This window comes from Buceros rhinoceros, unplaced genomic scaffold (assembly GCF_000710305.1).
Source record: "Buceros rhinoceros silvestris isolate BGI_N320 unplaced genomic scaffold, ASM71030v1 scaffold8969, whole genome shotgun sequence".
Lineage (NCBI taxonomy): Eukaryota > Metazoa > Chordata > Aves > Bucerotiformes > Bucerotidae > Buceros > Buceros rhinoceros.
In genome coordinates this window covers 160,714-173,337 of record NW_010432168.1, presented here as the reverse complement: position 1 = coordinate 173,337, position 12,624 = coordinate 160,714, and the positions used below count along the sequence as shown (strand labels likewise).

Below are 12,624 nucleotides of genomic sequence, written 5' to 3'. Positions count from 1 at the left end.
ACGCTCTTGGATCCGTTTAACAGATGCTGTGTATAGACTGATGGGGAAGTTACAGCAGGGCAGTTTCAATGCAATGACTTTAATTTCTGTGTTTTGAAAGATGTACCCTTTGTAAAACCACTTTATAAATACAGCATTGTGGATTTACACAGACAATGCCTGTCAGGAGCTTCCAGCTCACTGTCCTCGTCTAAGTCTCCCAAAACTAATTTTTCCACTAAGACCTTAAACTCAACCAGTGGTAGTTTGGTAAGTGCCAGCTTGCGCACACCGAAGTGTTTGAAATTTAATTTTATCTCAGTGAGTGCTGGAATTTAGGTCTCTTGCAGCGTATGAATGGTGTTGTCAGAAAAATTTACAACTTCCAAGTCCGAGCCTAACATAGACTTGTGAGGGAGTGTTTGTGTTACAGGCTGATGGGTTCTGTCTGGCTCCCCTGCCTGTCTAAAACATAGGTGGGATGATGGCGTGGTGATGTGATGGTCTGGTGGTCTCTTGTCTTGAGGATTTACTGTCTTTTGAGGAATGTAAATTCTGCTCTAGGCTGGTTCGTATTAATTTTTATTGTGACAGTGGCTTTATTTTCTGAAAGTGGCCTGTATTGGACATTAGTATCACAGCTTTCAATAGGTTTGGAGCATCTGGGCATCTCCTAGGACTTGGTTCTTTCTTGTGTGCCTGTTTTGAGCGAGAAGGGCAACCTCTGTAAGGCTGGACTTTGCTCGATACCGTACTGTATCCTTAACATAACTGGAGCCACAGAATAACCCCCCCCCCTTTTTTTATGACTCTTGTCTGCACTAAACCTTTGTCTATTTTTTAATTTCTATAAAACTCTGTTATTTGTTCTTATATTTTTTTAGTAGAGGCTTACGTTTTTATGGAAGAGATAACCATGTTCTTTATTTTTAAAAAATGTCACTTGTGTGTGTATTTTGAAGCCAAAAAAGCTGTAGTAGTCAGGTTTTAACTGTGTCATGCAACAAGTCTGCCAAAAAACTAAGCAAGTTATCTAAGGATTAGTAGTGCAACCGATCCCTCATTTCAAACACAGGCCAGCCTGGGTGGATGACGGGGTCCAGGGACAAGCGGAATGAAGAAATGCAGCTGGATCCCATGGCTCCAGGATGAGTCAAGGTCATCCACAGCCAGAGCTTCTGTGGTCACTTGGCCGGTTGCTCTGTTTAAGTTTCTTTTCTCCCTGCTTTAGCCCTGACCCCATCTCCAAAGCGTCATCCTGGGAGGAAGGTCAGGCAGGCCGTGACTCCAGTGACGGAACGGCGTGAAGGGGGCTTGCCCACCGTTGTGGGGCCTCTCGCTCTCTGTTGTGTGAACCGCTTGAAGCAGTCACCCAAAGTGAAGCCTCTGCAAGGTGATTCCTTGTGTAGGAACTCAGCCCTTGGCTCAAGAGGGTCCCTGAGAACCAGTACGGTAACATACCTTGTCTTTAGAAGACAGGTGCTGATTTTTTCTTGTTCTTGCACTTGACTTCTCTGTTGTCGATGGTACCCCTGGGTACCGCACTCTCCTGTTAACTCCCGATGTTAATTATATGTGTGTGCAAATGTGTCTATTTTAGTGTGCAGTCGTTTGTGTTTATTGTTTTTATTTAACACTTCTTCCTGCTCTGTTACTGGCAGCAGTACTCGATTTATTTCTGTGATTAATTCTTATTCCTTTGAAATCCACGGAGCCTTTAAAAAAGAAGAAAGAAATCCTAACAATAATAGTAGCATTGAAGCTTCTTTATCTTCATTTTGTTCCAGAGCGGTGGTGGATATTCCAAATTCTCCATGGTAATAGAGAAGTATTTCAGAAGCAAATTCTTGCCAGATCTTTGCATTTTCATTACAATTATTGCTCAGAAGAAGGAGTACTTTATCAGCCGTAGGCTTTGTCACACTAGAACACGGATGTTTAAAGCTGATGCAAATGAGCGTTCCCTTTTCATTGTGAGTTTACTGCTAGAGCAGTGCAATTTTTTACGAACCAAAGATCTTTTCTTAGGAAAACTTCACTGGCACCTCCTTGGCAGGCAAGCGGTGCCATGCATCCCTGTGGTTTCTTACAGGCAGAACAGAGAGATCTCCTTTTCTCGGCTATTTTGTTTCGGGCAGATTATGTGCATTAGCTGTTATCTCATTATATGGTACATCCAGAACCGTGCTGTTCGGGGTCTTAAATAACCAGGTTGGGACTGTGTATAGTCCTGCGGACAAGAAAGGAGCATAGACAAAAAAAGAAAAGAAAAAAAGACCGTGGTGTTTGGCTGCTAGAGGACCAGTGGTTGACCAAAGGTTTTTATTTATTTAAATGGGTTCAGCCTGTCTCTCGGTGTGTTTACCTGCCCCGCTGCTGGGCTCGGACCGGCATCTCCCCTCTTGGGTTTCACGTATCGCATCTGGCCTCAGCCGCAAACCTGGAAATAATTTGCTGATCCCAAAGGTTCTGCCTGACCTTACAGTGGTGTGAGTAAGGGTTTGTTCCTACCCCTTGCAGAAGCTGCTGGGCTTCTCTGAGTTACTGCAGCTTGACTGTGTCTTTGATTAACGAGTATGTTTCTTTTCTTACAATAATGTATTTTCATTTTGTGTTATTCTTTTAATTTATTCCCATAACTGAGATCCTGCTTCGGAGTGAATTGAGAATTAGCATTTGTAGCATTAAACTCTTCTAACATCCATTTATTCCGCTTCAACAATTTATGGGAGAAGTGTACCACCCTTTGAAAAGAAATATTTTTTTTATTTTTTTAATTTAAGTATTCTTAGACCAAAATAGTTCTTGTTGAGAAAAGGGTAGGAATGAATGTAGCACTGTCCTTGATTGGGCTAATTAGCAAATACTTCAAATTAAGGATATTCATCAAATAAACCCACAAAAGAAGTGATCTAATAAAAAACAGTAATTAAAGAGCTTTCATCTCCACTGAGATTACTTGCATGAGTCAGCTGAAAAACATTCACCTCTGTTCTCTGTCATTCAAGAAATTAAGTAGCTTGGAGCTACTCGTTATGTTGTAGTTACTTAATATTAACTACTGATGGATACATCTACAATACAGAGGTTACTTCTGGAGAAAACACATGTGATAGCTAATTTGGTATTTAAGACTTCCTTAATTGCTAAGCTAAATGATTAGTAACAGTGAAACTGAATTATTGTAATAATTAGCAGTAAGCAGTAATAATTAGTGGTAAGACCATCTCCATTCCCTTTATGAATATGGTGTAATATCTTATTAAAAATGTGTGCACTTACCGAAATTTGCCCGCAAGGCAGCGGAGTGAGACTTGGGCAGGCATTGGATCCAGCCTCTCGCTTATGGCTGGGTGAAATACAATAATGCAAGGCGGAGTATGTGGAATTGTCTGCATTTGGATTAATTTAAGGGCTGTTTTTTATTCGACTGCTCTCTTCACCAGGCTTTGATGTGTGTTCTTAGCAGTGTAAGAGTATGCATGTTGATGGGAAGAAGAAAATAATAAACTGTTTCGTGTAGTTGTGAGAGTTGAGCCTAGAGGAGAACATTGCAGTCAGGTCTGTTGTGTGTGTGTCCTGTATCAGCGAAATATATGGAAAAATATAAAAGTAATGGAAGAGGAATTGTTCTTCTTGCAGGCTTCATGAATCTATGAATTTTCATGTTGATGGATTATTTTTTGACACATCCTTTTTATGTAGATAAATATTTCAATCCAAATGGCAGTTATCAACTGTGGAAAATCTTAGACGCAGCAGCACACATTAGGTGTTACGTAGAGAACAGCCAAGAAATGGATTTAATCATCCCGTCGTCACCTTTGAGGGATTTGTGTGGCTCTGTGCTGGAGTTTGTCGCTGCTGTGCTCCCGAACGGGATGACGTATCTCCCCATGGGTGACATACTGGTAACTCTCAAAGGTGTTGCTGTCTATGATGTTACCCTGATCGCTCTCCCTCATAGCCAAGGGAAAAAAAAAATTTAAAAAGCAGCAGAAAAAGGCTACCGTAGGCAAAGATAAACTTGTGGTTAAGGTCTGCAATACTGGGCATCAATCTCAGCCCAGACTTGTCACGCTAAGGACATGATTCAGCCTGTGCCAGGACAGCTCACCCAGAATGTGTCAGAAATATTATTCACCTGTGAGTTCAGATTAATGAACGTCACAAATTCTTATTTGGCAGGTTTGGATAGATGTCACTAACTCACCCCCCGTAGTTTAAGAGGTAAGTCACATAGCGGCAGGTCTCTGACCTTGAGGTCCTTGAAACCTCTGCATCTGCCCTGTTAGCCGGGGCACTGAAGGTCAGAGAGCCCCAGTGTTGCCCATGGTCATGTCTAAAGGCAGCTTTCTTCTCCTCTGACTCTTAAATTGCTTTTTTCTGGTCCTCCTTAATGCCTGAGCGCAGCCTTTCATTTGCACAAATCCAGCCTTGCAGGTTCTCCACTTCCCTTTATTCACAGGCTCTCTTGGCGGCTGGAAAACTAACCCAGTTCTTACCCATTTCAGTTCTTAGTTTTGACTGATTCCAGTTTTTACGTGTATGTTGGTATATTCCTGCGATGCTGAATGCAGCTGAACAGGTAACGGTGGGGTCAGATCTTGCAGTGAAGACAGGGAACTGCATCAGCCTCTGCCTATCAAGAGCATCTGTCAAGCGGGATCTTAGCACGTGCTTTTCAAGAGGAGCTGCCCATCTTCTCTTGGTTTCTGCACTGCCTGAATTCAAGTGGCAGAGATCTCCTCTAGCGACACACCTTTATTTTGCTATGCAGAGTTTTTTTTCTGAGGTGGAAAAGTTTGTTTGCTTCAGTGGAAAAAAAACCAAACAAACCCAAACCACCAAAAAATCCAACTGAGAAACAATGGTAAAAATATTTCACTAGAAGGAGTTAGAAAGACTTGAATAAACAAAATGGAAGGGAGATGCAGTAGTTAAGACTCAAAAGGCTGGTGCCCGTGGGGAGAACCCTTGCTGTGTGAAAGGAGAGAGCTGACCGGAGCTGCAAGGCGTTGTACTGGGAGGGACACCTTGTTTTCAGCATGGGGCATGTGGTGTAACTCTGGGGACAAAACTTGGAGGTGGTGCCTGCCTCGTAGGAGTTGTGCTGCCTGAGGCGAGTGAATGTATTCAATGAGCTGCGCTTCAGATAACCCTCCGGTTCCTGACAGATGATGTCATGTGGATGTAACTTATTTTCCGGGATTTGTCAGTGTCTACCTGTGCCCCCGACCTGCTGATATGGATAAAGAGCGTTTCTTAATCTTGCAAGATATTTGTCCTCATCCCCGTGTTTAATGAGATGAGTGGGGTAACTTTAATATTTCACAGATTTCGTTTAAAGTTCATCTTAAACCATCACAAATAAAAGCAAGTTCTTAGTTGTCCCTGGGGTATGGTGTTTAAAAGGTTTGGAGGTCTGTGTCTTCCGTGAGCCGTATCCTCCTGTTTTCAGAGCCGTAGCTCAGCTGTTTGTGAGCTGCACGGGATTACCCATGGCTGAGAGGCAATCAAGTTTTCCTTATTTAAAGTGCTGTGGACAAGTGGTTTGGTGTTTTGTTTTGGTTTTTTTTTTTTAAGTAATGCTCTTAGAAGGTCGTTTGACTTTTGAGGGTTAGTCACTTTGTTAGCCCAGACACTAAAACCTTGTGTCCCTGGGTTCTGATTAGTGACACTTTAATAAAGTCATTTGAAGTGCAATAGACTGAATTTTCCACCTTTTCTAATGTTTCTATGGTCACAGGGAAGCGACCTGTATTCGATCTTTTAAATGCAAATCTTCTAAAAGTTACTGTGCAATTTTGTGTACCAGACTTCTTCACCGGTTACAAAAAGTGCCTTTTTTTTTTTTTAAATGGCTACAGCAGTGTCTTTTCTTTTTCCTCTTTCCTCCTCTCTTTCTTTCTAGTGATGTGACAGCAATTGACTAAACTTGGGTCTTTTGGGATAACAAAGGATTGAGAAAAATCTTAAAGGTTTTTATTGCTCCACTTTTTTTTTTTTTTAAATGGCTACAGCAGTGTCTTTTCTTTTTCCTCTTTCCTCCTCTCTTTCTTTCTAGTGATGTGACAGCAATTGACTAAACTTGGGTCTTTTGGGATAACAAAGGATTGAGAAAAATCTTAAAGGTTTTTATTGCTCCACTTTTTTTTTTTTTTTTTTGGCTGAGCCAGGGCAGACAAAGGCCTTTCCACTTGATTAGATAATAAGGCTAACGTGGGCCTTGAGTGAAAAATATCTTTGCATTCTGGTCTTCTTTTTCCTGCAACCAAAAAAAAAGAGGGGGGTGGGGAAGGAGAAAACTATGCCTAATCAGCCACAATTAAATCTTTCATGGTGAACTCGCTTTGGAGGAATTAATGCATTTTGTATTGCCTAACAACTTGAGTGAACATTAACAACACGTGAGAACTGAGGGGAAGAAAAATTATGGCTGGCTGTCTTTTTGGTTCTCAAGGAACGGGGAAGGGGCAGGTCACTGACTTGATTTTCATGGGAAGACTGACTCTGGAGCGCTCGCATATCCAGGAGCGGAGCGAGGGGGTATTGACAGCTGGGGTTTGGGGAGGGGAGTGCGCAGGAGCAGTGATCGCCCCATGGCTTGTTGGGGAAAAACAAGGGAAGAGTGGAAAACAAAGCGCCGAGCAGGAACAGAAGCGGTAGTGTCCCAGGGCTGAGGGGCTGCTGCTCCTCGGTGGTGGCTGTGTGATTCGCTTGGACTTGAGTGGTTGTGGTAGAGGGATATTAGCATGATGAAAGGGGCTGCCCTTAAGCGAGAAAGAGTTTGCTCTTAATGAAGCTGAAGAAGTTGTGCCATGCTCCTCCGTGCGTGTGGTGAAAGGGTACAGGGGATGCTCATTCAGCCCTTTCCTCCTCCTCCTCGTTGCTGAAGAGCGGCTCATGCCAAAGAAACTTGGGAATGCAGATGTGTTTTCCCAAGATTTTCTAATAAGAAGTGCTTCAAGCCAAGACAATAACTAATGGTAGTTTTAATTATTATTTTAAAGATTTCTTTTTCCAACACCTGTTTTGTTCATACTCTGTGATTACAAATAATTGGACACTGAGATGTGCTCACATGAATACATCAGTCCACTTATTTCCCCTTCACCTGTGTGCGTCCTGGACTTTGTCTGACGTGGGCATCCAGACAGACCCTTACGCACGCCCGGGACTGCAGGTATCCCTGCAGTCTCCTCACCCTCCCTCCTCCGAGGGAAACGTGCGTGCCCCATCCTCTGCTCATTGTGCAGCCCTGCTGCCGCGGCCAAGACCTTTTCCTCCTTCCTTCTCCGCTTGGGTGTGCACGTTCCCCAAATGGTCACAGCCCTATTCACTTACCTGTAAGCCCTCGAATCATCATTTATCTCCTTTTAATCTCTTGCCTTTCTCATCCCTCCCTCTGCCATCGTGTCCTGCTCTCACTGGACACCAGCAGCTCCACCTCCAGCCAAGTTTCCTTCTAATGCAGTGGGTTTTTTTCCAGATTCATCCCCAGGAAGGTTTTGGTCCCTCCTTGAGCATCACATGCAGGATATAAGATTTTTAGTGACAGCAAAGAATTTTTTCCTTTAAGCAGCCCCCACGTAAAGTGAAGTTGCAGTACGTTAAAGCCTAATCTCATGAGCTATTAAAATAACTTAAACCAAACAAAAATGCAAATTGTATGTGGTTTTGCAGGTAAAGAAAATGTGGAGAGAGCCAAAACAAACAAGTTTGGCCCTCAAATGCTTCCCAAGAAGGCTCTTGCCAGACCTGAAGGCTTTTACCTTGTCTCTTCAGCCCCACAAATGAGTTGGTAGCACTGTGCCCAGGCTCTCATCTGGCCTCCCAAAGGTGGGTGCCCCCTCCACCCCCTCCTCCCCCAGAGCAGCCAAGTGAACCCCTCTCTTTGTTTAGGGTCCCATGTCTGGTTGTCTAGCCAAATCCTGAAGGTTTCACTACTGCATGAGGAAAAGTCACCACCAAAAAGCTCAGATCCAATTTTTTTTTTTTAGTGCTTAACAAGGTTTTGGCAGCAAAAGCCTTTTCTGCTATGTCAGAGTTCTGTTTCTTCAGTTCATTCAACTATTTCAGGTCATTTAGAACTGGGAAACTGATTGGAAGCTGGTAAAAAATCGAGAAAGCATACTTTCCTTATCCGAAAGTAATGATGAAACTGTGAGAGAATGCGATCTCCTCCTCGTGGGCTTCTGGAGAGCAGGGTGACAAGGGATGATGGCTGAGTCTTTCCTTCCAGTCCCTGAGGCCAGAGGAAAGGTAACGAGGCAGCTCGTTCACTGCTGTCTGCGTTACAACCTTCTGCCTCACTAGCAAACAAGTAACTGGAGTTTTGTCTCCCGTTTCTGTGTGTTTATCAGACCCTTTCTTGATGTGCGTTGTGGGAGAACCACGGTGTCCGTGGATGGGGCTTCACGGGTGACATCACCGTTAAGCACATCCTCGGAGTCTCGTCTTGTAGCCAGGTTTTCGTTATTTCTTTTTGATTGCCCATAGCGGGCTTGCGAATGTGTATCACGATATGCAAATGTATGAAAACTCTCTATTCAGGTGTCTGTGTGATGGTGTTCTGGCATGTGCTACCTCCTTTTCCTGTCACTGCAGTGTTTACTACTGCCTTGGCTCGTTAGTTTGTTCTCTTAGCTGGTCCTCTGCCAAGTACTTTTTAAATTTTTAAAAAAAAAACTCGTCTGTAATTCATCAGCTGGATTTTCCTTTTTGGAAGGCCGGAGTTATTGTTCCTGCACGTAGCTCTTAAGCAGTTTGCTCTGAAGGTGAACGGTTCTCGGCGGTGGCATCTAACAGCTCTCCGAGGCAAAGTCCGCAGTTGCTGCTGCTGCCTGAAAGCAAACCGACCCGCGCTCCCCAGCATCCAAAAAACCCCGGGGTTAGCGCTGCACAAAGATCACTATAGGAAGTGGCTGAGCTGTTTTTTCTAGCGCTGGCTTTTATCTGAATCCCCGCTTTGCTTGAGCTTTAGAAGTCAAATGAGCAGAAGAAATGCAGTAGATGATTTGAGATGTGTGTGGGAAGAATGGGAGCTGAAAGATTGGCTTTCCGAAGGCTTCGCTCAGTTCCTGCCTTCCCAAAGAGACCGCGGGGAGGTTATTCTTCCTGACTGCATCTCTGCAGCGAAATAATTGCCTTGAGGAGGGCACTGTGGAAAACCACTTATTTCAGATTATCTTTGTTTTAATGGAGAAAAAAAAACAAACAGAAAAACCTGAGGTGAGGGGATTGTTTTGGATAAATTTAAGTGCTTTATGGATAATGTAATAATCATGAATGGCATCATTAAAATCAAACAGAAATGTGCATTCCTAAACATGATGGCTTTAATTAGCACGCCGTATTTCACAAGGCAGCAGTTCAGAGTGCTGGAACAGAGCTGTGCTTTGTGAGCTCCTCAGTCCGCCTGGAAATGGGGGTCCCTTTATGCTTTTATGTGGTGGGGGTGAAGCAGTGCAACCGAAGGAGGAAGATCAGGTGTTAGGAGGGCTTGGTGCACTGGAAGCTCAAGGCAACCTTGTGTGCGCCGCAGAAATTGGACATGAACGCCAAATCTGTCAGCTAATGACTTCTGCCTGAGTTTCCTCTTACTGGGTATCTTCCAAGGGTCTACTGGAAGACCCAGGAGTAAGCGTAGATCCCACAGAGGCAAGCTCTACCCTCCCTGGCACCTGCCAGATCAAATGCTGTCCTCACCGTGGACCTTACAGTGCCTTAATCGGTTCGTCCTGGGCAGGGCTTCCAGCTGTAATCGGTCTGATCCATAATCTTATCACCTTGCCCGGCGGATTATCCATTTTTAGCTGATTTGTGGCCAGCAACCTGCACGACCCAGCAGGCCGATGCCGTCAGGTCACTTCTGCTTGCAGCATTTCTATCGCTGCCTCTTTCCTTTCTGGCAGCTCCGCAGCCCTCTAAACCAGGGAAAAGAGTTGCCTGAAAAAGGAACATCAGGTCGGGGGAAGATGTCATCTGAGCATTCAGAGAAAGCTGCGTGTTATTCCTACTCATTCAAGCAAAAAAAAAAAAAAATTCTGCTTTCACTGACTTCAGAGCCTAGTGTATTAAGATGACAAGTCATGCTGCTGTGCATTGGAGGTAAACAAATATGTTGTAGCGACATTGCATTAAATACAGCAATATCTGTAAAGACCTGAAGGCTCAAAAAACAAAAAATTTGGTTTTGCTACAGAGCATTTCTGCAGGCGCCTGTCAGTTTAATTCCAAAGCTGTTTGGTAGCATCGTGGCTGTTACCGAGTGCGTTTCTTAAGGCGTAGCCCTTTCATCTGAAGTTAAATGAAAAATTTCAGATCTGACCCATTGTGCATATCCCAACAGGAGAGTGGGGTGGAAAGTCACTCCCAGATGTGTGCCTTTGTCAGGACATCAATGGGACTTCCAGTTCCTTGCCACACCTTCATTTCTGCCCCGGTACAGAAGAGCGAGAGCTGAAGGATTTCCATTGCCAGCCCCCAGGCTCTAGACCTGGGTGCCAGCCTTTCTGCACCCCGGGCTTTCCGACTCTTTGGAAAGCCCGGGGGGGTTGTATTTCTACCCCCTTCTAACCCCTGGAGCACTGCAAGGGTGGAATCTCTGATTTATCGCTTCCACTGTCTGCATTAGTCTAAGCCTCAAGCAGGTGTATTCTCGATCTTCAGCTTTTATTACTGATTGCTGTTCTCCCAAGTCGCTTGGCACTTTTTTTAGCGGTTATGTGGTTGGGCATTGCAGGAATGTATTGTGGCGTATTTCTAATTTTCCTGTAGTTAGTAAAAATCCCATTGCCGTTGGTTGCAGTTGGATTTCATGAGCTCAAAGAGCAAGCTGATTCGCTGTGTAGTTTCTCAACTTCTCCTCTGTGGATTGTTAGAACAAAGGCATATATTTGTACTTGCAGTTTGGGATAGACAATTTAGATGATGTAGCTCTTCTAAGTTGGACAACTTTTATTTAAAAAGCGTGTAACAGCTGAAGTGGCTTGGCAGCCAGTCAGAGTGATTGCTCGAGTACCGCAGCTTCACAGTAACTTTAAAAAGGAAAACCGGCCAGTCGTTTAGTGATATCATTGAGAAACAGAACATTCTTTCAAAGCAAGCAAAGGCACTAGGCGCAAGGGATAGCCCTCATCCCGGCTTTGGGCACTGCTGCCTCGTGCATTCCTATGCTTTGCTCCTTGTTAAGCAAAAATGAACGCTGAGTATTTTCTTTAATCTAGTGGAAACTTTCCATGAGCTAAAGCTGTAAGAGACATTAGAGCGCATCCACCCTGGAGTTAGGAACTCTTGCTTTGTGCTGTGTTAATTGGATTAAGTCGTTACCGTTATCTCGTCAAGAAGAAGAGACCAGCTCTCTCTGGCAATGCTAGTACGGGGCAGCTTGTGTATATGGAGTGGCTGAGCTGGATGGCAGGCGTTGGGGGGGTGACCAGCAATGCTGCCTTGCCAGAGGTGGTGTGTCTTTCCCCCTAGAGAAAACGGTAGGGATTTTGATCCAGAAATCCCTATCATTTGCTAGAGAAGACGAGCAGCAGCTTATGAAGATGCAGACACAGAGGAGTGAGCCTCACTCCAGTGCTGTCCTGTAGGTGGGTATCATTCTTCCGTTTCTGCTAACTTTTTTACCAAAGGCAAACTGTGCAAACTGGTGGAGCATGGTCCGGTATGGACGGGAGAATTTCTGTTCTAGCTGCAACAGCCACCTCATATTTCTGCAGTGTTGCTCTAATTGCCTGCTGTTCATTTTCAAGACTAAAACGAATCACTGTCAGGCTTGCACATAATTCCATGTTTGGTCCTAATGCAGCGGTTCCAGAGCTTGCCTATAAACCACAGACATGTTTATATCATGGGAAATACATTTTCTTGAACACGGACAAGGGAAAGCTGACAATCCACGGCTTGCTCCAGGTTTCTTTGCAGAAAGGTGGTATTGATTGTGTAAATCGTCTCATAGAAGCTGCTGTCGAGGCACCCATCAGTGTTTAAGTGGGAAATGTTGTAGGCTTTGGAAGGGCTGCTGGGGGTCTAGCAGCATCTGTGCCAAAGGCGCGTGGGCTGCCTGGCCTGGCTGTGCTGAGGGGATGACAGTGACAGTGTGCTGTGCCTGTCAAAGCAGCTTTTAGGTCTTGCCCAGCACAATTCGCAGGTCTCGTTATTCCTGCAAAGGTAAAGCTGCCTGAGCTGGCGGGGACAAGCAGGCGAGAGCCGGGCTGTGTGTTAGAGCTGCCTGCCTCGCAGCTGCATCCTGTGACTGACACGGCTGTATCCGGAGAGGAGCAGTCCTGCTGTTTGGGTCACCTCATTTCTGTCTGCGGCGTGTCTCACACGCTGTCCCCGGTGGGTGCCACCTACCCCGAGTTGTTAAAAGGTCTCCCTGTCACCGTGCTTCTCTGAATTATTTGGGAGGTGAAGGCAGCAGCTGCAGCCGGCGTGCACGGTGGTCTTGTTTCCGTGCCCTCTCCTCCCCTGTACAGCAGTGCCTGTCCCTAACTCGCGTCTCCTCTGGCCGCTTTATCCAGCAACGACCGGATTTACCATTTACTGGATAATTCCGCTTCGCTTGAGGGAATAACAGACAATACTTGTATGTGTTGTGTTTAACAATGTCACAGCTTTAGGGGAGGGAATGCC

At 44.8% G+C, this 12,624-nt stretch overlaps 1 protein-coding gene across 1 annotated transcript in view; it reads left to right on the top strand.

The window, feature by feature from the left end:
- Nucleotides 1–12,624, top strand: part of FAT4 (FAT atypical cadherin 4) — a gene marked incomplete at its 5' end in the record, with an annotated part of 131,916 nt that overhangs the window by 20,560 nt on the left and 98,732 nt on the right. The window lies entirely within an intron of this gene.